Raw genomic sequence first — 26,021 nt, forward strand, 5'->3', positions numbered from 1 at the left:
TATGAAAACAATAGCACAATGAACGTGATGGGAATGGAATTATATTGTTGCAAGGTGCTTCTTTTTTAAAAGAATCGGTAAAATATTAACTCTAAGAGTAGGAAAGACTGGAAATAAGTTAAGGATGCATGCTGCAATTGCAAATGCAACCACTAAAAAAAAGTTATTAAATGGAACACGATAAAAGTCAATAGAGTAATGGAATAAAAGAGTAACATAAAGAAAAAAAGAAAGATCTAAACCTAACTACAGCCAGTTCTCAATGTGCACAGTTATGTTCTATAAAGTTGCCACGAGCATGGAATTAGTGAATACAGAACCATTGCTCGTAGGGGAAATAAAAGGTTAGGTTCCTGGGAGCCTCTGGTCACAACACTTTAGTCAACCATCAATACATACCGTTGTTTTATGTTTGTTTCTGTTTAAAGACACCTTATTTAGCAAATATATTTTGTCCATCCATTAACACTGAACTCATGACCAACAGCACTTTAACTCCTGCCTGAAGGAGGTTTATCTAATAACATGCCTATTTTCTATGTAAGGCACATTACAGCCTTCTTTACTTAGGAACACTAGACAGCACCTCAGCACTATGCTTAGGGGTAGTTTTAAACAGTGATATAATACACAAAAAAGCACAAAAATGTGAAAAACATGGCACTGAATAGATCACAAAAAGGACACATGTTTACAGTATGAGAAATGAAACGAGAAGGCAGAGTTTGACTTTTCAACCTCAGTTGGGAGCCTGCATACTAGATGACTCAAAATCTCACTGTTCTGTGCATGTCCATGAATGACCTTAAGAGCATTGTGAGCACTGACATTAGGATCAGAATTAAGTTTTAGTGAGTAGGCAAATTTGCAGATATATAATCCATGAATAATGAGAATCAACTGTGTATCAGTAAGTATTCAATATATTACATATAAAAGGACTAAATATTCCAATTAAAAAGTAGAGCTTGTCAGAATGGGGAGAAAGAAAAACAAAAAACACAAAAACCAAGACCCAACCATACCCTACAAGAGATACACTTTGAATATAAAGACACAGGTCTAAAGTAAAGAGAATGGAAAAAGAGAAACACAACTTTCCACAACTGACACAAGTTGAAATTTAAAAAACCTGAATAGCCATATATCTATTAAACAAATTGAACTGGTTAGTATACCCGTCTGGGAAAAGAAAACTCAAAGCTCAGATGGTTTCACTGGTGAATTCTATCAAACAATAAGGAAGAGAACAATTCCCAGCTCATTTTAGATGCTCTGCATAAACCTATAAACAAAATCAAAAAAAATTACAAAAAACTACAAATCATGAACATAGTTCATGAACCCAGATGAAAACATCGTTGGCGAACTAACAGAAAAACTGGCAACTTAAAAAAGAGTAATATATCATGACCAAGTGGGGTTTATCCCAGGAATATAAAGTTGGATTAACATCTCAAAGTCAGTGTCATGTAACATAATAACAGATGCAACAAAAGCACTTGCCAAAAATCAACATCCATTCTGAGCCTAAAAAAAAAAACCCTCAGCACACTAGAAACAGAGAAATTTCCTCAATCATACAAATCTACAGCAAATAACATACTTAATAGTGAAATCTTGAGGCCCTCCCCACTTGATTGGCAGCAAGACAAGAATGCCCACTCTTACCACTCGTATTCAACAACTGGACAGAAGGTCCTAGCCAGTGTAATATTGCAAGGAAAAGAAACATAAGGCCTAAAAATTGGAAAGGAAGGTATAAAACTGTTTCTTTTCACAGAGTACATAATTACTAACATAGAAATTTCTAGGAAATCTAAATTAGTCTAGCCAGATTAATCTAAGTCAATTTAGCAAGGCTTCAGGATGCAAGGTCATTTCACAAAATCCAAATGTATTTCTACATAATAGCAACAAAATGAAAGTGAAATTTTAAAAATTTATCTTAATGTCAAAGAGAAGATTAATTATGAATAATCTTAATGAAAGACATGCATATCTCATATACTGAAACCTACAAAACACTGCTGAGAGAAATTAAATATCTAACTGCACAGAGACATACACCTTGTTTGTAATTTGGAAAATTCTCTACTATAAAGATGTTGATTCTGCCCAAATGAGAATTCTATTCATATTCCTACCAGATGTTTTTGCAGAAATTGGCCATTTGATTCTAAAATGTGTAGGAAAATGCGAAGGATCTAAAACAGCCAAAACAATTTTCAAAAAAAATAAGTTGAAGGACTTACACTTCAAGACTTATTATAAAGCCACAGTAATCATCAAAGTATGGTCCTGGCCTAAGGACAGACAAACATATCACAACAGAGAGTCCAGGAATAGACTCACATTTACATGGTCAACCGACTTTCAAAAGAGGCACCAAAGCAATTCAATGAGGAATGGAAATCCTTTTCAACAAATAGTGCTAGAGCAACTGGATATCCATGTAGAAAAAAAGATAAACTTTAACCCCTAATCTGACATCATGAACAAAAAATAATTTGAGATGGATCATAGATCTTTTTTTAAATTTTCTGATGCATTTATTTTGAAGAACAGTCTTCTGACTTCAAAACAGAAAAAGTTCCATGCTCTGACTTTTATTTTTAATATGTTATTTTTCCAAGCCAGTTTCAAAGCAGCAAATTTTCATGAGACAGTAAGCTTCAAAAGTTTAGTTCAGTACACACATCTATTTTTTCCTTCCAGTCTTATTGAGATATAATTGACATACAGCACTGTGTAAGTTTAAGGTGTACAACATAATGATTTGACTTACATACATCATAAAATGATGACCACAATAAGTTTAGTGAACATCCACCATCTCACACAGATAACAACATTAAAGAAATAGAAAAATATATTTTTCCCGTGTGATGAGAACTCTTAGGATTTACTCTCTTAACAACTTTCATATATAACACAGAGGAGTGTTAATTGTATTTATCATGTTGTACATCACATCCCTAGTACTTATTTATCTTATACATGAGTGTTTGTACCTTTTGACTATCTTCATCCAATTTCCCCCCGCCCCCGCCTCCAATAGCAACAAATCTCATCTCTTTTTCTATGAGTTTGTTTTCTATGAGTTTTTCTATGACCTTGTTTTTGAAGTATAATTGACCTACAACCCTATGTTGGTTCCTGGTACCCAACATAGTGATTCAATATTTCTATACATTTCAAAATGATCACCATGATAAGTGTAGCTGTCATCTGTCACCACACAAAGATATTATATAATTATTTATTATATTCCCCACACTGTATATTTCATACCTGTGAGTCATTTATTTCGCAATTGAAAGTTTGTACCTCTTAATTTTAACCTAAAAGCCAAAACTATAAAACTCCTAGAAATAAACATAGGAGAATACCTTTACACCCTGTGTGTAAGCAAGATGCAAAAGCACATGACAAAATTCAACATAAGGAGGGACACCAGAATGTCTCCCCGTGGTGTTGGATTAACATTAGTAGTATCAATACAAAATCACAGTTTTTAAAATATATAAGTAAAAAATGCAGATATATCTGTACATGTGCATATGTGTCTTACATACACACACAAACATATCTTAGCTCTGTCCACAGAAAGGGAGTAGAAGTAATGACACGCTAGTTGTACCCAACATGCACCCAGATCTTGTTCCCCACTAACAGGAACAAGGCTCCCTGGAGAAAAGCTGATTTGAGGGCTGAGGCACATAAAATGAGCCCAGAGCACCTTGTTGCACCAGAAAGCAAAAAAATGTTCAAAGAATTATGGTGACATATAAAAAGGAGACAGAAGCCAGCTTGAAAGGATTCACACTGACTAAGTCTGGGACAATTATCAAAATAATTAGAGTAATGAATCATAGGCCACTAAATAAGAACAGATCTATGAATAATTCAAATAAATAATTAAATAAATAAACGGGTGTGGAGCTCTTCTTTACAGCAGAACACCAACTAATAAATACAGAAGGAAGTATGGAGTTGGAAAATCATCACTGGATGCTAAAACGTGTGGGTGAATATTCGATGAGGAACAGGATATTTATATAGTGTTAATAGTTATTAACTTCAAAGGGAAAATCTGTATCTTGGCAGTAGAGAAATCTGGCAAATATCAACTTCTCCAAGGGTACAAAGTTATCACCAATACTGGAACAAACTAACGTCAGGTGGCTCTAAACTGTCTTGCACTGAGAACAATAAAAATCACTTTTGTGTTATTCCATCTACAATGTATAACCTGACTCTAACCATGCGGAAACTTCAGACAAATGCAAATTGAGGGACATTCTAGGAAAAAAACCCAAAAAAACTGGTCTACAGTCTTCAAAAATGTTAATATCAAGAATGACAAAGACAGGTTGAGGAACTATTCCAAATCAAAAGAGACTAAATAAACATGACAACCAAATTCAGCATGATTCTGGATTGGACACTGGACAGAGAAAACACAAGAGCAATAAAGGACATTATAGGGACAACTGTTGAAAATGCAATATGAACTGTGAGTTAGACAACAGTACTGTATTATTAAATTTTACTATGCTCATATAGCAGAATGCCCCAGGTCTTAGGGTATACACAACGTAGACTCAAATGAATCAGAAAAAAATGCATTTATATATGCATAGAGAGAGAGTGATAAAGCTAATGGGGTAAATTTATAACAATTGGTGAATCTTAGTAAAGGATATATGGTAACTCTTTGTACTCTTACACTCCTTCTCTAAATTTGAAATCATATCAAAATTAAAAGTCACACATAAAGCAAAAGACGTAATCATAAAATTGGAACAGTGTTTCGCCAAACACGACAGAAAAGGTCACTTCCTTCAACATATAAATAAATTTTATAAAGGAATCAGAAGAAAAGGAGTAACACCCCAAAAGATTAATGGGAAAACAACATGTACAGCCAATTCGCAAAAGAGGCTAATGTACTTTTAAAGGAAAAAGAAAAACAGTAAAAACAAAAAATAAACTTCATTAATAATTTAAACAGGCAAAGGAAGATAACAATGAGATGTCTTCCACCTGTTAAGTCAGTTATTTTCTTTTTTAAAACACTCAACATTGGCAAGAATGCCCTAAAATGGCCACTCAACACCCTGCTAGTGGGAATGTTAATTAGGAACTTTCAGCAATGCAGTTCACCAATATAAGCCAAGAGCTTTAAAAATATCCATACCACTTCACCCAGGTTCATGACACTGTCCTAAAGAAATCATCTGGGGCTTCCCTGGTGGCGCAGTGGTTGGGAGTCCGCCTGCCGATGCAGGGGACACGGGTTCGTGCTCCGGTCCGGGAAGATCCCACGTGCCTCGGAGCAGCTGGGCCCGTGAGCCATGGCCGCTGAGCCTGCACATCCGGAGCCTGTGCTCCGCAACGGGAGAGGCCACAACAGTGAGAGGCCCGTGTACCGCAAGGAAAAAAAAAAAAAAAAAGAAATCATCTGAACTGTGGATTCAAACGTATGCCCAAAGTTACTCATCAAAGGATATTTACAGTAGCAAAGTTCTTTAAAATAAGCTATATGTTAAGCAACAGGGAAATGGTTAAATAAATTGGGATATAACCATAACATGCAGTCCTTAAGAGTTGCTAAAAATGGAAAATGTCATGCAATGAATGTTAAGAGAATAAAACTTATAAAAATGGGCATTCAGGATGACCTTGATTAGATAAAAAACAATCAGTAAAGCCTAGAAAAAAGCACTAATAATGAAAATTGATTGTTTGAAAATGAATAAAACAAGGACTGTGAACACCTGTTCCAGTCTCGAGTTTATCTATGAGATCTCTCCTTGCCCACCCCTCACCACCTGCCCCCACCCAAGACAGAGCCACCATTCCTTACATGGTGGTATCACTTGCAATTACCTTGTCTCACTCCCTCAGCACTCTGAGCATTTCTTGAGGTCGTGGCACCATCCCCAGATGCACTCATTAAACACTTGATGCTTCATATTTACAAATTCCTCCACCTCATTTCGTACACGTAAAAAAATTATTGACTCTAGCTACTAAAGTCACCTCAAAAATGAAATCTAAATTGAATAAGGAAGTTCACCAAGATGCAGTTTCTCTTTTCTTTGCTTCTTTCAAATAAAAACATTGAGGAGAAAAGAGCTTTCTTTTGAAACTCCAGACTCCCAAGGCAGGCTTCAGACAACATGAAGACATCACATACCTGATTAGTGTTGTACGCTAGGACCACCGGTGTCATTGTCAGCTCAGTTTCATGTCAAAGAACATTTGTTTTTAAGTCTAATCATTAGCTGCCACCAAAAAACACACCCATCTGCATGTTGCAGTGCTCAGCCACTACCCAGGGCCACACCTGACTCCAGCCCTAGTCCCCACTGATTCCACCTTCCACTTGGCAACTTTCCACCTAATTACCTGAGCAGAGCACAATTAGGAGGAAGAGGCTGTGACCAAGGCTGGCAACATGGAGAAACCAGATGGGAGTAGGATGGCCACAACTGTGGCAGGGGGCTGGCTGAGAGGCATTCGTAAGTCAGTGGTTTTCAACCAGGGTGATTTTGCCCCCCAGGGGACTTTTGGCAATGTCTTAGAGGTATTTCTCGTTGCCAGAACTGTCGGGAGGCTACTGGCATCTAGTGTGAAGAGGCCAAGAAAGCTGCTAAACATTCTAAACTGCACCAGACAGCTCCCACGACAAACTACCCACACACAAATGTCAGCAGCGCTGCAGACCAGGACACAGAGTGCGTAAAGGAGACCTGAGGTATTTTAGGAAATAAACACACACACACACACACACACACACACACACACACACACACACACACACACACACTCTCCTCAACCAGATGCTAAGGCAGGATGAGATAGTTGTTCCTTTGGACCAAAATTCTACCGCAGGAGCTGGGAACAAGAACATTATAATTTAATAAAAGTAATAAGAATACCTTTTTCTCCCCAACGGCTTGCTCTGCCACATATCATATATTTCTTCAAAGACTGCCTCACAGCAGAAACTGTAAGAAGATAATACTATCAAAATTGCCCAGACTGGTAAACATCTCCAGAGAAGTTGGCAATGCACCCACATAGTTGATGACAAATTTAGCTGCATATCTCAAGGACCTAAGAACCCAAACTCATAGTTCCCAGCTTAGCTTAAAAGAAAAGTGGCAAGCATTCAAATACCGTATGCTAACACATATATATGGAATCTAAAAATAAAAATGGTTCTGAAGATCCTAGGGGCAGGACAGGAATAAAGATGCAGACGTAGAGAATGGACTTGAGGACACGGGGAGGGGGAAGGGTAAGCTGGGACGAAGTGAGAGAGTGGCACGGACATATATACACTACCAAATGTAAAACAGATAGCTAGTGGGAAATAGCTGCATAGCACAGGGAGATCAGCTCTGTGCTTTGTGACCACCTAGAGGGGTGGGATAGGGAGGGTGGGAGGCAGACACAGGAGGAAGAGATGTGGGGATACATGTATATGTATAGCTGATTCACTCTGTTATACAGCAGAAACTAACACAACATTGTAAAGCAATTATACTCCAACAAAGACATTAAAAAAAATCAAAGGTCATTCAAAAAGAAGAAAGTAATAGTGCTCCTTTCCCCACATGAATCATCAAAAACCACGTAAGAGTTAAGAGAAGCAACATTTTCAAAACTGAGAACAAAATGTACTCAGTCTGCACTTCAACCAAAAACAAACTGCAAATAAAAAGGAATTTATTATATGAATTGTCATTATTATAATTCAGTTAAAGTTAGTGACCTCTGTGCCACATTACAATATGTTTTTTCTTGATTATTTTAACAACTTCATCATGTCATGATTTCTACCCATGGGAGGCCAGAAAGTTAGAGAAGTCATCCAGCACCATCCCTGGCTGAGAATTAAATAACCTCGACCTGACTCTATCATTTGTCAGTCTGACCTTGATTTTTGTCCTTTCAGTGTTAGGAAGCATCCAGCACTTAAGGTGGCCCATTTCGATGAGCCACCTTATCCTGTTCCTCATCGAACATTCACCCACACGTTTTAGCATCCAGTGATGATTTTCCAAGAGCGCCACCCTTCCATCCACAGGCATTAGTTTTGCCCTCGATTAGAATTGCGTGAAACAAACTTAATTATTCTCAATATATCAGCACTTAAAAGTTTCTGTAAAATTATCCTGCCCTCCCCACCCGAATCCTTTTTCTTCTCCTGGTTGTAAAATGTGTTCTCCTCATGAACTGTGTTATAACTAGCTCAATTATGATTCAGTGAGACAAAAAATGAATGGAAGAAAGAGAAGGAATCTTAGAGGTCAACCAGTTCAAACTCAACCGTACTTTTATAAATGAGTAAAATAAGGCAGAAAGGGATGAAGCAAGGCTGCTTGGCAAAAGTCAAGCAGCTATTCAGGAAAGCTGGGGGTGGAACTCAGGTTTCCTAACTCTTAAGTCTAATCTCAAGTTGTATTAGATGCTGTTACTAATAGAATTGACATTTTTAAAGTTTTATGATAACATAGAAAAATATTTTTAGTTTTAATAAGTTAAAAACAACTCACATCATCACAATCACTTTATGAAGTAGTGTAACTGTGATCATCCACACTTTATGGATGAAGAAACCCAGCCCAAGGTCATCATTAAGCACTGAAGCTGGCTCCAGAGCCATATCCTTAACTGCTATGCAATCTGGGTAAGCACTAGAACATTCCTAACACTATCACAACTGAATTAACAAACTTAAGACTTTCAGTGATTCTTTAAATTTTTAATGCTTTGATATAATCTAATATAAAGATATCTTTCCTGAGAACATATTTAAATTAATTTTTAACAAATCAAGTTAAATTTAAAGATTTACAGTATGTAGCCTCCTGGCATAAAATAAAAGGTCCTTTAAACTTAAAAATTAGCTTACAGTATTAAAGTATCATCTTCTACATCAACTACCCTAAAGAAATTCACCAAGAAGCAAACTAATCTTTCTGGGAGCAACACAGAAGGAACTGATTATGGCTTGGAGCTTTTTGAGAAACCTTAGCCAAGCAAAGCTTCATGCTCTCAATTATTTCCAAAGGCTCTTCCACGTGATTGTGTGCCATGAACAATACAAGCACTGAGCAAATAACATATTCAATCTGCCTAATTCATACAAATGAAATAAAATATTAAGAAGTAATAAAGGTGTGGACTGAATACTTAGGTTTAGTTCCTCTTCCACCAAGACTCTATTAAAATGATAATAAAAGGATTTTTTAGAAAGAAGAAGCTTACACTTCTGGGAAGTTAATGTACTTTTCCCTATTTTTCCACTAAGGACAAGTAAAAACTCTGCACATTGTAAGTAAAAATAATACAAGACTCTGAAAGGCAGAAAGGAGGAGGCATACCAGCTAGGGACCTCAGGATTCAAGGAAAGACATGGTGTTCAATTTCCTGGGTTTTCTTTTTGCCTCATATAATCCAAACTTGGTGCTGAAGAATTGGTAAATCCAGAAACACCAAGAAGTGTAAACAAACAAACAAAAAAGCCCCAAGAAAAGCCTGCTCTTTCTAATAACCAAAGGAGTAGGAAAGGGTCAGCCTAGAAAGACAAAAAAAAAAAAAAAAAAAGTAGGCAACAATCACCCTACTCCAGCCAAATACCACAGAAAAAAACCTGTGGCCACACCCCTACCCATGCCAGCAAAGACCAAGGGTAGACTAGACATCTTCTCTCACCAAGATGTAACAAAGCATCCCAACATCCCCATCAGTACGCTATCAAAGGAGGCTGAGTAGGTATCTGGGACTTTCATCCCCACCACTGCTGTGTCTTGGTTAAAAAAAAAAAAAAGTCTCGGGGCTTCCCTGGTGGTGCAGTGGTTGAGAGTCCGCCTGCTGATGCAGGGGACACGGATTCGTGCCCCGGTCCGGGAAGATCCCACATGCCACGGAGCGGCTGGGCCCGTGAGCCATGGCCACTGAGCCTGCTCCGCAACAGGAGAGGCCACAACAGTGAGAGGCCCGCGTAACGCAAAAAAAAAAAAAAAAAAAAAAAAAAGTCTCGGCAAAGGTATAAAGAAGAGCTAAAAGGAAATTTCAGAACTGAAAAATACAATTACCAAAATACAAAAACCAAGAGATGGGCTCACCAGAATGGTGGGGACAGAAAAAAACGGTGAACCAGAAGACAGACCAATAGAAACTACCCAATCTGAATGTCAAAGAGAAAAATAAACTGAAAAAGAAAAATGAACAGAGCCTCAGGCACGTGTGGGTCTATAACTAAAGATTTAACATTCATGTCATCGGAGAGAGCTGAGCTGAAAAAGTACTTGAAATAATGGCTGAAGATTCCCAAATTTGGCAAAAGATGTATTTACAGACTCAAGATTCTGAGCAAACCTCAAACACGATAAACTCAAAGAAATCCTCAGCAAGATATGGAACAGTCAAACTTCTGAAAACTAAAGAAAAACATATATATCTTGAAAGCAGTGAGAGACAAATAACACCTTACCTACAGGGGAAACATCATTTAAATGGCAGCAAATATTTCATGAAAAATCAGGGAGGCCAGAAGGAAAGACACAACACCTTTCAAGGACTGAAAGAAAAGAACTGTCAACTCAGAACCTTATATCCAAAAAAAAGAATGCTTCAAAAAGGAAGGGGAAATCAAGACATTTGAGACAAAAGTAAACTAAGAGACTGTGTACCAGTAGATGTACCCCCAAAGGGTGAAACGGCTACAGGAAGTTCTCTAAACAGAAAAAAGAATCCTTAAAATATTAGCAAACAGAATTCAGCAAATATAAAAGGAATTATAAACCATGACCAAGTGAGGCTTATTCCAAGGATATAAGATTATTTTCAATTTTTGAAAATTAATCAGGGGGAGGGATAAATTGGGAGATTGGGACTGACATATACACACTATAATATATAAAATAAATAACTAATAAGGACCTACTGTATATCACAGGGAACTCTACTCAGTACTCTGTAATGACCTATATGGACAAAGAATCTAAAAAAGAGTGGATATATGTATATGTATAACTGACTCACTTTGCTGTACAGCAGAAAGTAACACAACATTGTAAATCAACTATACTCCAATAAAATTTTTTTTAAAAAAGGAAAGTAATCAATGTAATCTACTATGTTGAGCCCAATGAATAAAATCATATGATTCTAATGAACAAAGAAAAAGCGTATGACAGAATTCAACACCCATTCACGATTTAAGAAAAAAAACTCTCAGAAAAATAGGAATAAAAAAGAACATCCTTAACTTGAAAAACAGCACCTACAAAAAAAAAACCCTACACCTAATATTATACTTAATGATAAGAAAACAATTGCTTTGCCCCTAAGACTGGGAAAAAGGCAACTCTTATTTACACCATAGTGCTGGAAGTTCTAGCCAATGAAGTAAGGCAAGAAAAGAAACAAAAGGCATGCAGCTTAGAAAGAAAGAAAACTGTACCTATTTTCAGATGACACAGAAAGTCCCAAGGAATCTACAAAAAATACTCGCAGAATACGTGAATTCAGCAAAGTTGTAGTATACAAGATAAACATACAAAAATTAGTCATACTTCTAATACAAACAATGAAAACAAGGACACGGAAATTAAAAATACAACACCATTTACAATCATGAAAAAATACGGCATACTTAGGTGTAAATGTAACAAAGACCTTTTATGCTGAAAACTATAAAATGCTCATGAAAGAAATTAGAGAATAAACTAATAAATTAAGATGCATACCTGCATTCATGGACTGGAAGAGTCAACAAAGTAAAAATGTCTATATTCCCTAATTAATACACAAGCTTAACAAGATTCTTGTCAAGGGCTTCCCTGGTGGCGCAGTGGTTGGGAGTCCGCCTGCCGATGCAGGGTACGCGGGTTCGTGCCCCGGTCCGGGAAGATCCCACATGCCACGGAGCGGCTGGGCCCGTGAGCCATGGCCGCTGAGCCTGCGTGTCCGGAGCCTGTGCTCCGCAACGGGAGAGGCCACGGCAGTGAGAGGCCCACGTACCACAAAAAAAAAAAAGTGTTTTAGCTTTTTCTCTTCGCATATGCATTTAAAAATAATCTTGTCTATGTCTACAAAAGTCTTTAAAAGATTTTGACAAGAACCTTTTTTTTTTTTTTTTTGCGGTACGCGGGCCTGTCACTGCCGTGGCCTCTCCCGTTGCGGAGCACAGGCTCCGGACACGCAGGCTCAGCGGCCATGGCTCACGGGCCCAGCCGCTCCGTGGCATGTGGGATCTTCCCGGACCGGGGCACGAACCCGCGTACCCTGCATCGGCAGGCGGACTCCCAACCACTGCGCCACCAGGGAAGCCCCTAAAACACTCGAAAGAGAAGAGAATGGGAAGAATCACTCTACTGATTTCAAGACTTATTATAGAGCTACTATCAAGACTGCGTGATACTGGCAGAGAGACAGACATATAATTCAGTGGAAAAGAACAGAGAACCCATGAATAGACCCACACAAATATGCCAAAATGACTTTTAATTAAGCAATTCAGTGAAGGAAAGAGAACTTTTAAACAAATGGTGCCAGAGCAATAAGGGGAAAAGAATGAACCTCAAATAAAGTTTCAACACCTTACACAAAAATTAACTCAAAATAGTTCATGAACTTAAATGTATAACCTAAAAGCTTTTAGGGGAGAAAAAGCATTAAAAAAAAAAAAGCTTTAGGATTTAGAGTTAGACAGAGTTCTTAAACTTGACACCAAAGCCTTGATTCCCAATTGGAAAACTTTATAAATTGAACTTCATAAATATAAAAAACTTTTGTTCTTCAAAGGGTAAAAAGATCAGCCACAGAGTGGGAGAAAATATTTGCAAACCACATATCTGACAAAGGACTAGTATCTAAAATATATAAAGAACTCTTAGAAGTCAACAACAACAAAAATCCAATTAGTAAATGGGCAAAAGACATGAAGAGACTTTTGCTGAGAGAATATACAAGTGGCTAATAAACACATGAAAATATGTTCAACCTTACTAGCCATTAGGGAAATGCAAATTAAAATCACAATGAAGTTATCACTACATATCTACTAGAATGACTAAAATTAAAAATGGTGCCAACAGCAAAATGTGGGCAAGGATAAGGAGAAATTGAACCATCCTTTCCATATTGGTAGGAATGTAAAATGGTACTCTGGAAAACACTTGGGCAATTTCCTAAAACATATCATGTGAATATCATACAGCCCAGCAACTCCAGGAGTTTTATAACCAGAGAAATGAAGTCATATGGTTACAGGAAAACATGCACACAAATGTTTGTAATAGCTTTATTCAACTAGATGTCCTTCGGCAGGTAAGTGATTAAACAAATTATGGTACATTCATACCATAGAATACTATTCAGCAATGTAAAAGGAATAAAAAAAGAACTATTTGGACATGAAACAACAATGATGAATCTCCAGAGAATTATGCTCAGTGAGAAAAGCCAATCCAAAAAGATCACATAATGTATAATTCCATTTATATAATATCCTTGAAAAGACAAAATTATAGAAATGGGAGAACAGATTAGCGGTTGCCAGGGGTTAAGAAGGCAGTGGGAGCAGGGAGAAGTGGGGGTAGTTATAAAAGAACAACATGAGGGGGACTTCCCTGGTGGCGCAATGGTTAAGAATCCGCCTGCCAAAATGCAGGGGACATGGGTTTGAGCCCTGGCCCAGGAAGATCCCACATGCCGCGGAGCAACTAAGCCCGTGCGCCACAACTACCGAGCCTGCACTCTGGAGCCCACGAGCCACAACTACTGAGCCCGCATGCCACAACTACTGAAGTCTAGAGCCCTTGCTCTGCAACAAGAGAAGCCACTGCAATGAGAAGCCCGTGCACCGTAACGAAGAGTAGCTCCCATTCGCCGCAACTAGAGAAAGCCCGCGCGCAGCAACAAAGACCCAACGCAGCCCAAAATTAATTAATTAATTATTTTAAAAAACAACATGAGGGAACCTTGTGGTGACAGACATATTCTGCATCTTAACTATAAAGATGTCAATATCCTAGTTGTGATATTGTACTAAAATTTTGCAAGCTGTTAACTTTGGAGAAAACTGTATAAAGGTTAAATGGGATCCCTCTACATTATTTCTTACAACTGCATATGAACCTACAGTTATCTCAAAATGAAAAATTAAATTTAAGAAAAAGGAAAAAAAAAGACATAAATCACAAGGCCACAAATGAGGAGAGACGGCACCCAAGCAGACAAAAAAGATTTCAACTGTTTTTTAAAGACAGAAAATATGGGAATACTAATTAATTTAGCAAAGTGGAGAAAGCCACAATAAAAAGTATGTGAAATAATAAATATACAAAATGAGCTAATTAGCCTATAGGATGCCAAAGAGCTCAGGTCTCAGGTTTTGAGTACTAGTAAAATACTAGCTAAAAATAGAAACTTCTACAAATAAAACAACTAGTTCCTTGGCCACCTCTCCAACAGAAACCGCTACCAGAAGTGGGATGCTATCATAACAAAACCCTCAACAAGTTGCATTTTTCTTAGTCACCACTCTGTACGCAATGAGGAATTTCATATCAGAGAAGGAAAAGATGATGATCCACCTTATGCAGTAGAAAAATGGTTACAAAACCTGTTGATGGCTGTAACTCAGAAGGCAAATCACACACATGATGACTTTAAAACTGTATGGGGAAAAACTGGAAAATGAAACTTTACAGTGTAGGCTGATTATTATTGGCTGTTTCTAGCAAAAATCAAAAATTTATTTGGTTATTGGTACTCTGAATTGACTGGAAGCAAATGGATTAAGAGTCTGCTAAGTTTCTGTAGGAAATGTATTGGCAGAAAAACAACAGGCCCAGATTTAGAATGTCTGTTCAAGACTTAAAAACAACCTCTGGGGGCTTCCCTGGTGGCGCAGTGGTTGAGAGTCCGCCTGCCGATGCAGGGGACACGGGTTCGTGCCCCGGTCCGGGAAGATCCCACATGCCGCGGAGCGGCTGGGCCCATGAGCCATGGCCGCTGAGCCTGCGCGTCCGGAGCCTGTGCTCTGCAACGGGAGAGGCCACAACAGTGAGAGGCCCGTGTACCGCAAAAAAAAAAAAAAAAAAACAACCTCTGGGAGTCCAACCTTCTACAAACAGGCAAACTGCATGATACCCAGGACAGCATGCTTCCAGCATCAATTCTGGACACAGGGTGTGAGCAAACAAAATAATGGAAAAAGAAGAACCTAAGGATGTTCCCTGGAGCCATGGAGAAAAAAGGATGTGAGTGTTTCTCCCAGGGAACAAAATCAGAGTCCAATCAAGAAACATCCTTCCCTTCCAGGGAAGGGAACCTTCCTTTATATCTGTCCATAAACATTAAAGAACTGCTACAGAAGAGTAAATACTGTGTGTCTATGCTTCACCTTCCAAATGCTACTGTTTACTAGTCATGTTGTGCCCTTATTATAATACTTTGGTGAGGAGAGTAATAAATAATGTGTTTTCTTAATTCATTTGAACAAGAAAGGCTTATCTGGACCTGATAAGATAGCCTGGCACCACTCAAAGATCCCATACAGGCATACCTCATTTTATTGTTCTTCATTTTACTGGGACTTAGCAGATATTGCATTTTTTACGAATTAAAGGTTTGTGGCAACCCTGCATTGAGCAAGTCTATCGGCGCCATTTTTCCAACAGCATTTGCTCACTCTGTGTCCTCTGTGTGTCTGTGTCACACTTTGGTAATACTTAAAATAGTTCAAACTTTTTCACTATGCTTGTATTTTTATGGTGATCTGTGATCAGTGTAATCTCTGATGTTACTATTTTAATTGTTTTAGATGCCATGAACCATGCCCATGTGAGATGGCAAACTTAATCAATAAAAGTTGTGTATGTTCTGACTGCTCTACAAACCAGCTGTTCCTGTCTCTCTCCGTCTCTTCAGGCCCCCCTATTCCCTGAGACACACAATAGTGAAAGTAGTCCAGTTAATAATCCTCAAGAGAAGGGATGGTTTAAATGAAACAAAGAGTCCTCTCACTTTAAATCAAAAGCTAGAAATGATTAAGCTTAAGAAGGAAGGCATGTTGAAAGCCAAGACTGGCTGAAAACTAGGCCTCTTGCACCAGTTAGCCAAGTTATGAACGCAAAGGAAAAGTTCTTGAAGAATATTAAAAATGCCGCTCCAGTGAACACATGAATGATAAGTGAAATATCCTTATTGCCGATATGGAGAAAGTTTTAGTGGTCTAGATAGAAGATCAAACCAGTCACAACATTTTCTTAAGCCAAAGCCTAATCCAGAGGAAGGCCCTAACTCTCTTCAATTTGATAAAGGCTGAGAAAGATCAGGAAGCTGTAGAAGAAAAGTCTGAATCTAGCAGAGGCTGGTTCATGAGGTTTAAGGAAAGAAGATATCTCCATAACATCAAAGTGCAAGAGGAAGCAGCAAGTGATGATGTAGAAGCTGCAGCAAGTTACCCAAAAGATCTAGCTAAAATGATTAATGAGGTTGTTATACTAAACAACAGACTTTCTATGAAGATGAAACTGTGTTATATCGGAAGAAGATATCATCTAGGACTTTCATAGCTAGACAGAAGTCAATGCCTGGTTTCAAAACTTCAAAGGACAGGCTCACTCTCTTATTAGGGACTAATGCAGCTGGTGACTTTAAGTTGAAGCCAATGGTCATTTACGAAATTCCTAGGGTCCCTAAGAATTATGCTAAGTCTACTCTGCCTGCACTCTATAAATGGACCAACAAAGCCTGGGTGACAGCATATCTTTTCACAACATGTCACTAAATATTTTAAGCCCACTGTTGAGACCCAATGCCCAGAAAAGAAGATTCCTTTCAAAATATTACTGCTCACTGAAAATGCACTTGGTTACCCAAGAGCACTGAGTGAGATATACAATGAGATTATTGTATGGGTGTTTTCATGACCATTAACACATCCATTCTGCAGCTCATGGATCAAGGAGTAATTTTGACTTTCAAGTCTTATTATTTAAGAAATACATCTCAGAAGGCTGTAGCTGCCATCGATAGTGATTCCTCTGATACAGCTGGGTAAAACTGAAAACCTTCTGGAAAGGATCTCATCATTCTAGATATCACTAAGAACATTCATGATTCATGGGAAGAGTTCCAAATATCAAAATTAAGTGTAGTTTGGAAGTTGATTCCAACCTTATGGATGAGTTCTTAAGGGGTTCAAGACTTCAGTGGAAGAAGTAACTGCAGATGTGGTGGAAACAGCAAAAGAACAAGAATTAGAAGTAGAGCCTGAAGATGTGATTGAATTGCTGAAATCTCTTGATAAAACTTTAGTGGATGAGTTGCTTTTACAGATGAGAAAAGAAAGTGGTTTCTTGAGATGCAATCTACTCCTGATGAAGATGCTGTTGAAGACTGCTGAAATGACAACAAAGGATTTAAAATGTTACATACACTTAGTTGATGAAGCAGTGGCAAGGTTTGAGAGGCCTGACTCCAACTTTGAAAGAAGTTCTACTGTGCATGAAATTTATCAAACTGCACTGCATGCTACAGAGAAATGGCTCATGGAAGGAAGAATCAATCAATATGGCAAACTTCACTGCTGGCTTACTTTAAGAAATTCCAACAGCCACCCCAACCTTCACCCCACCCTGATCAGTTAGCAGCCATCAACATCAAGGCAAGACCCTCCATCAGGAAAAAGATGAGGACTCACTGAGGGCTCAGATGATGATAAGCACATTTTAACGGTAGAGTATTTTTAAATTAAGGTATGTACATTGTCTTTTTTAGACATAGTGTTACTGCACACTTACCAGATTACAGTATAGCATAAACATAACTTTTATGTGCACTGGGAAACCACAAAAAAGTTGTGACTTGCTTTATCGCAATATTTGCTTTATTGCGTTGGTCTAGAACTGAACCCGCAGTATCTCCAAGGTATGCCTGTACTTTGAACTGAAGGCAATGGCTGGTTGTACAGGGGGTTAGCATGCCCTACATGTGGGAGGGAGAATGAAACAGTCTGGGGACCAGAATGGCCAACTGAAGCAGAGTCAATGCTACTTATCCACTACACTGGTCCCTGTTCCTGGGCAAATTAGAAGAATACATTTTCCAGCCTCCTTTGCAATTATGTTAGAGGTAAGGTGACTAATTCCTTACCAATATAATATGGTGAGAGTAATGTTAGCCACTTCCAGGCCTGGCCTTTAAAACCATTCATTGAGATCCTCCAGCTCTTCCACTGCCATCTTGGAAGCCAGATGGCATAGCTACAGATGGAGGAGTTACATCCAACTTGTGTTAGACTTTTCATGACAAAAATATTTTGTTGTTGCTATTGTGCTGTTGCCATAGCACAGCACGGTCCAGTGCTTTCAAAATTTCTTGTGCACATAAATCATCTTGTTCTGAGGCACACCTGGGATGTGGCCTGAGATTCTACATCTCTAACAAGCACCAAGATGATACCAACGTGAACAGTCTACGGAATACACCTTGAAAAGCAAGATTAATACACAGGGGGAGAATAGATGATTCTCTGGAGAAACCGAATGGCCCAGAGAAAAGGTCTCCTGTAGGAACTGAGCAGCAAGACTAGAGAATTCAGGCTAGCATTCACAGTGAATCAAAAACTACATGTAAACAATATTGTCAACTATTTTCAATCCAACGAAGTGTATGCTTTGTAGAACTGAGAAGATGGCTTCCCCTGCCCTTTCCTGCATCTTCCCGCCTGTCTTTAAGCCTGTCTTCCTAACCCCACCTTAAACCCCATGACCTGGATTAAATACCACCCCCTCTGTGAAGTTCTGCCATTCCATCTAATGACCAGATGGGCACTAATCCTCCTGTCAGTTTCCGTAGCACTTCTATCACTTCAAGACCCTCAACACATTATTCCCTGATTGCATGTGATTTAACTCCTCTATCAGAATAAGCACCTGAAAAACTACAACACTGATCACATCAGCCTGGCTCAAAGGCAGTGCTCAGGTTTTTTGTTTTTGTTGACTGTTAAATGAATCCATGAATTAGAAAATTCAGGGATTTCAGAGTGAGTTGAGCAAAGAAACTAAATCAGGCCTAATTTTTTAAAAAAATCCTCAAAAATGAAGAATTAAAAATTACACTGCCCGAAAAAAATTTCAACATTGAAAATCTTCAAAATATAGCAAAGACAAAACTGATAAATAGTTAAAACTAAATGTTTATAGTGCATACACTGGTCATTTCCATACTCACAGGTGGCCAAAGCAAAAGGCCTAAGATCTTCCTGTAGGATTATTTACCATCAGAACAGTCCACTGCTTTAGAAAATGTCTTGAGTCAATCAGATAACTAAAGAATAAGTAGGATTGTGAAGTATCTTTTCTAGAAAAAAAAATAGTATATGCCATTTCATGACTCAAATTTGGTACTTTTAGAAATTTTGGCAACTTTTTTTTCTTTCAGTTATTTAAATTGTTTACCACCAAGAGTATAAACCTAAACATTATGTGATTATAGCAAAAAAGATCTGCTACATGGAGGGGGGGCAGGAGGGACCAAAGTGAAACAGAGCTGTTCTTCAAGAACTAGACACTGCTACTGATAACAAACAAAGGGTCTTGACTGGTTTAATGAATTCACTCCCATCTATGCATCTATAGTATCTTCCTGGAACTAATTTAAAGAAGACAAAAATGTTGGAGCTAGGGTTGCCAGATTTAGCAAATAAAAATGCAGTCGGCCCAGTTAAATTTCGGATAAACAATGACTTTTTTTTGTTTGTTTTGTTTTGTTTGCAGTACGCAGGCCTCTCGCTGTTGTGGCCTCTCCCGTTGCGGAGCACAGGCTCAGCGGCCATGGCTCACGGGCCCAGCCGCTCCGCCACATGTAGGATCTTCCCGGACCGGGGCACGAACCCGTGTTCCCTGCATCGGCAGGTGGACTCTCAACCACTGCGCCACCAGGGAAGCCCAACAATGACTTTTTAGTAAAGCATGCCCTACGCTTTATACTAAAAACTTATTCACTGTTTACTAAAATTCAAATTTAACTGGGTGTCCTGTATTTTATCTGGCAACCCTAAGGGAAGCCCAAATCAATCCAATTTCCTCACTTTGTAGCAGAAACTGTGACCCCAAGAAGGGAAGTGACTTACCTAAACCAAACATCAAGGAAGTCAGTTTGCTTTCAAAAGAGAAAACATATTTCACTAGGTCACCTTGGGTTCCACTCATGGTCCATTCGACCTCTGATTTTCACACACCTCACAGAAGCACCAAGCAGACAAGCTGTCAAAGGATATGGTTTTCCTCTTTTAACATCAAACTGTGAGTTCTAGTAAACTTACCAACTCTAGTCTTCAAAAACAACAAATGAGGAAACTATGTATTTCTCTTAACTTAAAAAAAAAAAATCCTCCTGATAATCTTTTTGCCTACACACCATCACCTCAGATTCTGTTTATGTTCACTCACTACATAAAACAGGACCTCCCTTTCTCCCAAACCTAGTTCTCTCAGGAGTATGGGAGCCGGGGAGGGGGGAGGAAGACAGTATAGCAGATAAAGATTCTGATTTTGACAAATTCGGCTTCCAAACAAGGTTTTAAGAAAAAAGGTTCCGTTGCATTTTTAAAAGCCTGGGGGGAGAAAAAAAAGTAACATAAACCATTATGACTTTCTCTAAGTTTCCTATTAAAAACTTCACCTAGTGAACAAGAATCCAAATCGTGTCAGGTGAAAAACTGAAAGTCAAACAGAAACTCAGCAATTAAAAGACGAAATATCTACCTATGCTTTCCCTCTGGCAGCTTCCAATGTATACAGGCCTCTCTCGAGATCACACACGTCGGAAGAGTAAGATCCTCAGAAATCACCTAGTCCATCCTTTCATTTTACAGATGTGGAAACTCAGGCCAAGGGGAGGGCTGACTTGCCCAAGGTCTCACAGCCCGTCGGGGGCAGGACTTCAACTGGGACTCCACGCTGGCAGCCCCGGGCCCTCAGCGCCCGATGGCTCCTGCGGCCCCCGGCTCAGCCCGGCCCAAGGGCAGCCTCGAAAACCGGGGCGGAAGAGCCCACGGCCCGGGGTCGCTGCCGCCTTTCGGCCGGATAGGCGCCTGGGCCCCGGCCCAGGGCGGTGCGAGACCCGGTCCTCGAGGGCCGCCCCCGACCCGCCCACCTGTCGCGGACCGCACAACGGGCAGCCACACCCCCTGCCAGGGCCGGGGGCTCGGCCGGCCTCGACAGCGGCCAGCAGCGGCGGCTCCGCGCGGCGCGGGTACGCCGGACCCGAGGCCGCAGGAGTTACCTCAGGTGGGCGCTGAGCTCGCGGCGGGGAAACCCCCGCCCGCCTCGGGCATGCCGGAGACGCGGACGCAGCAGGGCTGCAGCTCGGCCACCGCTAAGCCTGTTTACAACCCTCCGCGGGAGGACGCCGACTGGTCTGTCACGTGATGCACACGTCACGTGCTCGACCGGGGTGGGGCAGAGGCGTTGCCCAGCGACGACGGTGATCTGGGGGCGGGCGTCGGCGTCGGCGCGGTCTTTCTGCTCTCCCAGCTCATGGGCTGCTGTGCAGAGTCGACAGCCGGCGCGCCCTGATCGACCCGGGCGAGGAAGAGGAAAGACCCACCACTGGCTTCGTCCTTTAGTGACCCCTGAGCCTAACCGCATGTATCATTCTTGTTTTGGAAGGGGGAGGGAATTCGGTCCGGCATTATGATGTTGAACTTGAAAAGAAAAATGGAAAATACTTCTTTACCCAAAGCTAGAAAACAAAGGGAGAGCAGAGGAATAAGCAATAATGGTTTGATTTGCCTTAATGAACACTTTTGCTCCCTAATGTGAATGAAGGTCCACAGCCTACCATCCCCCCCATCATAGAAAGGCTGTGAAGAGGGCTTATGGGACTTCCAATTTTTATTTTAAATTATATTTTATTATCATTTCCATGATTAGTCTTTGTATATGTAAATACAAACATATCTAAGTAAATATTTGATTTGGCATTAAGCTTTTGTCCACATCAAACTTTCCTGGTTATAGCTCTGTCACTTTGTTTGTAGTGACTACTTCTACCAAGTGTAGTTTTCCTAGATCAAACTTTGTAGAAAGTCTCAGCCACTGACAATTTCTCCCATAATATTCATTATAAGCTGTGTAATAAATAATTTGTATTATTTCTTACTAAATTCATGAGTGAATTGGGAGCAAATACCTGCAGATATGCCAGTTGTTAGGTTGTCCTGGTGTGATCTATTGGGTAATCACATTCCACCATACATTTCCGATCACTTTGCATACTTAGCTATCTATGAGCACATTGACAGGGTCAAAACAGTGGACTCAAAATATCCTCCAGGTCAATAGGACAAGGTCAAATATCCTCTTCATTTCTATAACACACCTGGAATGCAGCACTACAAAGAGTACAAAATATAGTGATGGATCTTCGGCAATATTCATCTTGTACTATGGAAAATAGGTTACAAGGCCAGTTGCCACAACCTGGTTGACCTTTTCTGCTGCCTCTGGCAACAGATGTTCCACGAAGTCAGGAACAGTATCCTCCATTGGTGTTCCTTATCTGGGAAGCAAAGAAAGTTGGCTGATCCGTGCATGTGGAATCCTGCCATCCTTCAGTAGGAAGTGGCAAAGAACTTTTGTAGATCCAGAAGGATCTGTGGGTTAGGCAGTACTCTGGAGGCAATGCTAGGGTGAGCCAGGACTCACTGGAATTCTGGGGAGACATACAGAGATAAAAATTGATTGGTCAGTGGTCAGTGGATTAAAAGCCACAGGATTGGATGAGCTCACACAGAGCACTAACTCTGATACCTTCTGACCTCAACCCAGAATACAAAATACATTTTCCATACTGACTGTATTTACATGTATTGATCAATATATAGCTTAAAAGTTTCAAGAAGCAAATTTACCTTCCCTTTCTCTTCCACTTTATTCTGTTCAGTTTTTTAAAACTTCTGCTCCCAACTCAACTGATTTTTTTAACTGAATACTGGTTCTGTCCTACAGTTTGAAAATCACTGAAAGTCTCTGACCTAGGACATTAATTGCACAATTGGTGGGGAATAAAAGAGAGATCCAAAGGCTAGTCATATGGAGATTAGACTTCAGAGATTAGAAGATAAGCAAAGGAAATTTAGGAGCAGCTAGAGGTAAGAGGAGAAACAAAACAGAGGAGTCCTAAAGACGAAAGGAAGAAAATGTTTCAGGGAGAAGAAAATGCATGTGTCATTGGTCCTGAGAAGTTGAGTAAAATGAAAATTGACCTTTGGATTTGGCAGTTTACAGATCATTGAGAGCTTGAGAACAGAGCAATTAAGACAAAGTGGTGGGGATACAAGCTTGATTTTATTTTTTTCAAGCTTGATTTTAGAGATAGTAAATGCTGACAGCAAATAGATGTATTTCTTTTTGCTGTAAAGAGGAGCAGGGGAATGGGACAACAGCAGGTAAGAGATGTGGGCGTTAAGGTTCTCTGTTTAAATATTTATACGCTAATAGAAATGGGTGAACAAGGATTGCGAGCAGGCAGATACCGATAGCTTGGTAGACTTGTTTGATGCAGGTGGAATTTCTTTTCCAGTTATTCATAGTTTAATAAAATAAGCTGAGAGTGAGGAGGGGGAGAGATGTTGCTGGTGGTTTTGCGGGGGAGGGGGGTGGTGGTGGTGAAAATCATCCAAGAGAGTGCAACATCCCAGCCCAGTTCCAGCCCCAGCCCGGTGATTCCCCACATGGACGACTGCTACACCTTTCTGTTTCCTGACTTCCATCCTGCCTCCTACAGTCTTTTTTCTATGCGATCACCAGCATGATTTTTCAAAACTTAAATCCCATTATAGAAACCCCCAATATTTTCCCAGTTCAGAATAAAGTCCAAAGTTCTTGCCTATAAAGTCCTCCATGACATAGCCCTTTATTTCCTGTCATCTCCCTCACTTGCTTTGCTCCAGCCAGCAGGCTTCTCTGCTATTTCTTCATTACCTCAGGCAAAGAACACTTTCCCCCATTTCTTCACTGCCTTTGTGACTTTACTTAAATGTTAACTTTCTCATAGTGGCTGTATTTGACCACCCTTTTTAAAACAACACTCGTATCTGTCACCCTACTCTGCTTGGTTTTTGTTATAGCACTTATTACCAGCTGTGGCAGAGACATTTACAGCTCATGAAATGTCCATTCCCCACCCCAATAACTCTTGCAATTAGGTAGGGCCATATGCCCAGCTCTGACCAATGGGTTGTGAGCAGAAGGGTGCTTCTACACTTCTAGGCAAGAGCATATTGGAGCCACCATGCAACCCTCCAGCTCTCTCTTCCCCTGATGCAGCAATCTCACAGACCACACGTGGCACTGGCAAACCACACAACAGAAACAGACTGAATCACTGAGTTACCTTATCAGGCAGTTGCCCTGAAAAGTTGCCTGGCTCACTGAATTTTGCAAGGGTGAAGAATAAACTTCGTGTTAAACCACTGAGCTTTGGGGGTTAATGTGTTACCACATTGTAACATAACATCTGTTATAGTCTGAATTATGTCTCTTTAAAATTTATATGTTTAAGTCCTAAGTCCCAGTACCTCAGAATGTGACTGTATTGAAGATAGGCCCTTTAAAAAGGTAGTTAAGGTAAAATAAGGTCATTCAGGTGGGCCCTAATCCATTATGACCAGTGTCCTCATAAGGAGAGATTAGGACACAGATACCCATAGAGGGAAGATCATGTGAAGACACAGGGAGAAGGCAGCTCTCTGCAAGCCAAGGAGAGAGGCCTCAGAGGAAACCAACCTGCCAACTCCTTGATCTCAGACTTCTAGCTTTCTAGAACTGTTAGAAAATAAACTTGTTTAAGCCACCCAGTCTATGGTACTTTGTTATGGCAGCCCTAGTAAACGAATACATCCTAACACCAATACTCCATCTGGCATATTTATTTTTATTGTTTCCCTTCTCTAGAATAGAAGCACAAAATGAAAGCAGGGATAGTTAGTTCAACACTATGTCCACAGCATTTAGAATAGTGCCTGACACCTAGTAGACGCTCAGTTAATACTTATTGAATGACTGAATACTGTATTTAAATGAAATTTTTTCCAAGAAAATCTCTGGGGCTCTACTCATTTTGCTAACTTTCCATAATATTTTTTAGATTCTTCTGAATTAAACTTCCCTTTTCATTTCTAATTTTACTAATTTACTTTTCTTTCTTAAGGTAATGTTGATATAAATTTGGCTGAAATATTGTGGAATAAGTGCAATTTTATTCAATTTCCAGTATTCACTTTCTTTTCTTTTCCTGATTTCCATTTTCTCTTTTCCTTTGGTTCTCTCAGTTCTTTTCCCAAGTTTTAGATCAGTTAGTTTTTCTCTTTCTTTGTAACATAGACATTTCTACCTTATTTCTGGAATAAAGAATATAGCACTATTTTCTGGTAAGTTACAGCTTTGACTGTGTTGTGCAAATTTTAATAAGTACTATTTATGAAAGTTGGTGTATAAAATAATACTTTCTAGGATTTTTAAATATGTGTGAAGAATTTTTTAGTTTTCCATTATTGTTAAACACTTTAATGACAGCATTTTACAACAGAATACTTCTATGAATGTACTGTTTAAAATGTTTACTTTTTATATTTTACATGGATTTTCTTGCCCCCAAAGGAATCAAATACTTGAGAAAACATATATTCTCTATTTGTCCCATTTTATTGTCTACAAAAATGTTAAATTCATCTTGTTTTTCACTGTTGACTTGTCCTGTTATATCCACAATGGATGTTAAGGCACATACTAGCTAGTCTAGTCCACTTCTTTTTGGACATATTTTTTTTAAGTTTTTTTAATAAACTATTTTTTAGAATAGTTTGATTTACATAAAATTTTCAAGAGTTCCCATATATCCCACACCCAATTTCCCCTGTTAATACTTTATATTAGTATGGTATATTAAAGTCTATGCTTGATTCAAATTTC

The 26,021-nt window shown here is 39.3% G+C and overlaps 1 protein-coding gene across 5 annotated transcripts in view; it reads right to left on the minus strand.

Moving 5' to 3' along the window:
* Positions 1–21,457, minus strand: part of MARCHF8 (membrane associated ring-CH-type finger 8) — a 118,264-nt gene extending 96,807 nt beyond the window's left edge. For 4 of the 5 annotated variants that reach the window (XM_030844028.3, XM_030844032.3, XM_030844027.3 and 1 more), the window contains exon 1: positions 20,811–21,457. The gene's annotated coding sequence lies outside the window, so the exon portion shown is untranslated. The remainder of the gene's footprint in view (positions 1–20,810) is intronic. The other variant, XM_030844023.2, reaches the window with a different exon arrangement.
* Positions 21,458–26,021: the final 4,564 nt, after the last annotated feature.

The sequence above is a fragment of the Globicephala melas genome, chromosome 16, assembly GCF_963455315.2.
Source record: "Globicephala melas chromosome 16, mGloMel1.2, whole genome shotgun sequence".
Taxonomy (NCBI): Eukaryota; Metazoa; Chordata; class Mammalia; order Artiodactyla; family Delphinidae; genus Globicephala; species Globicephala melas.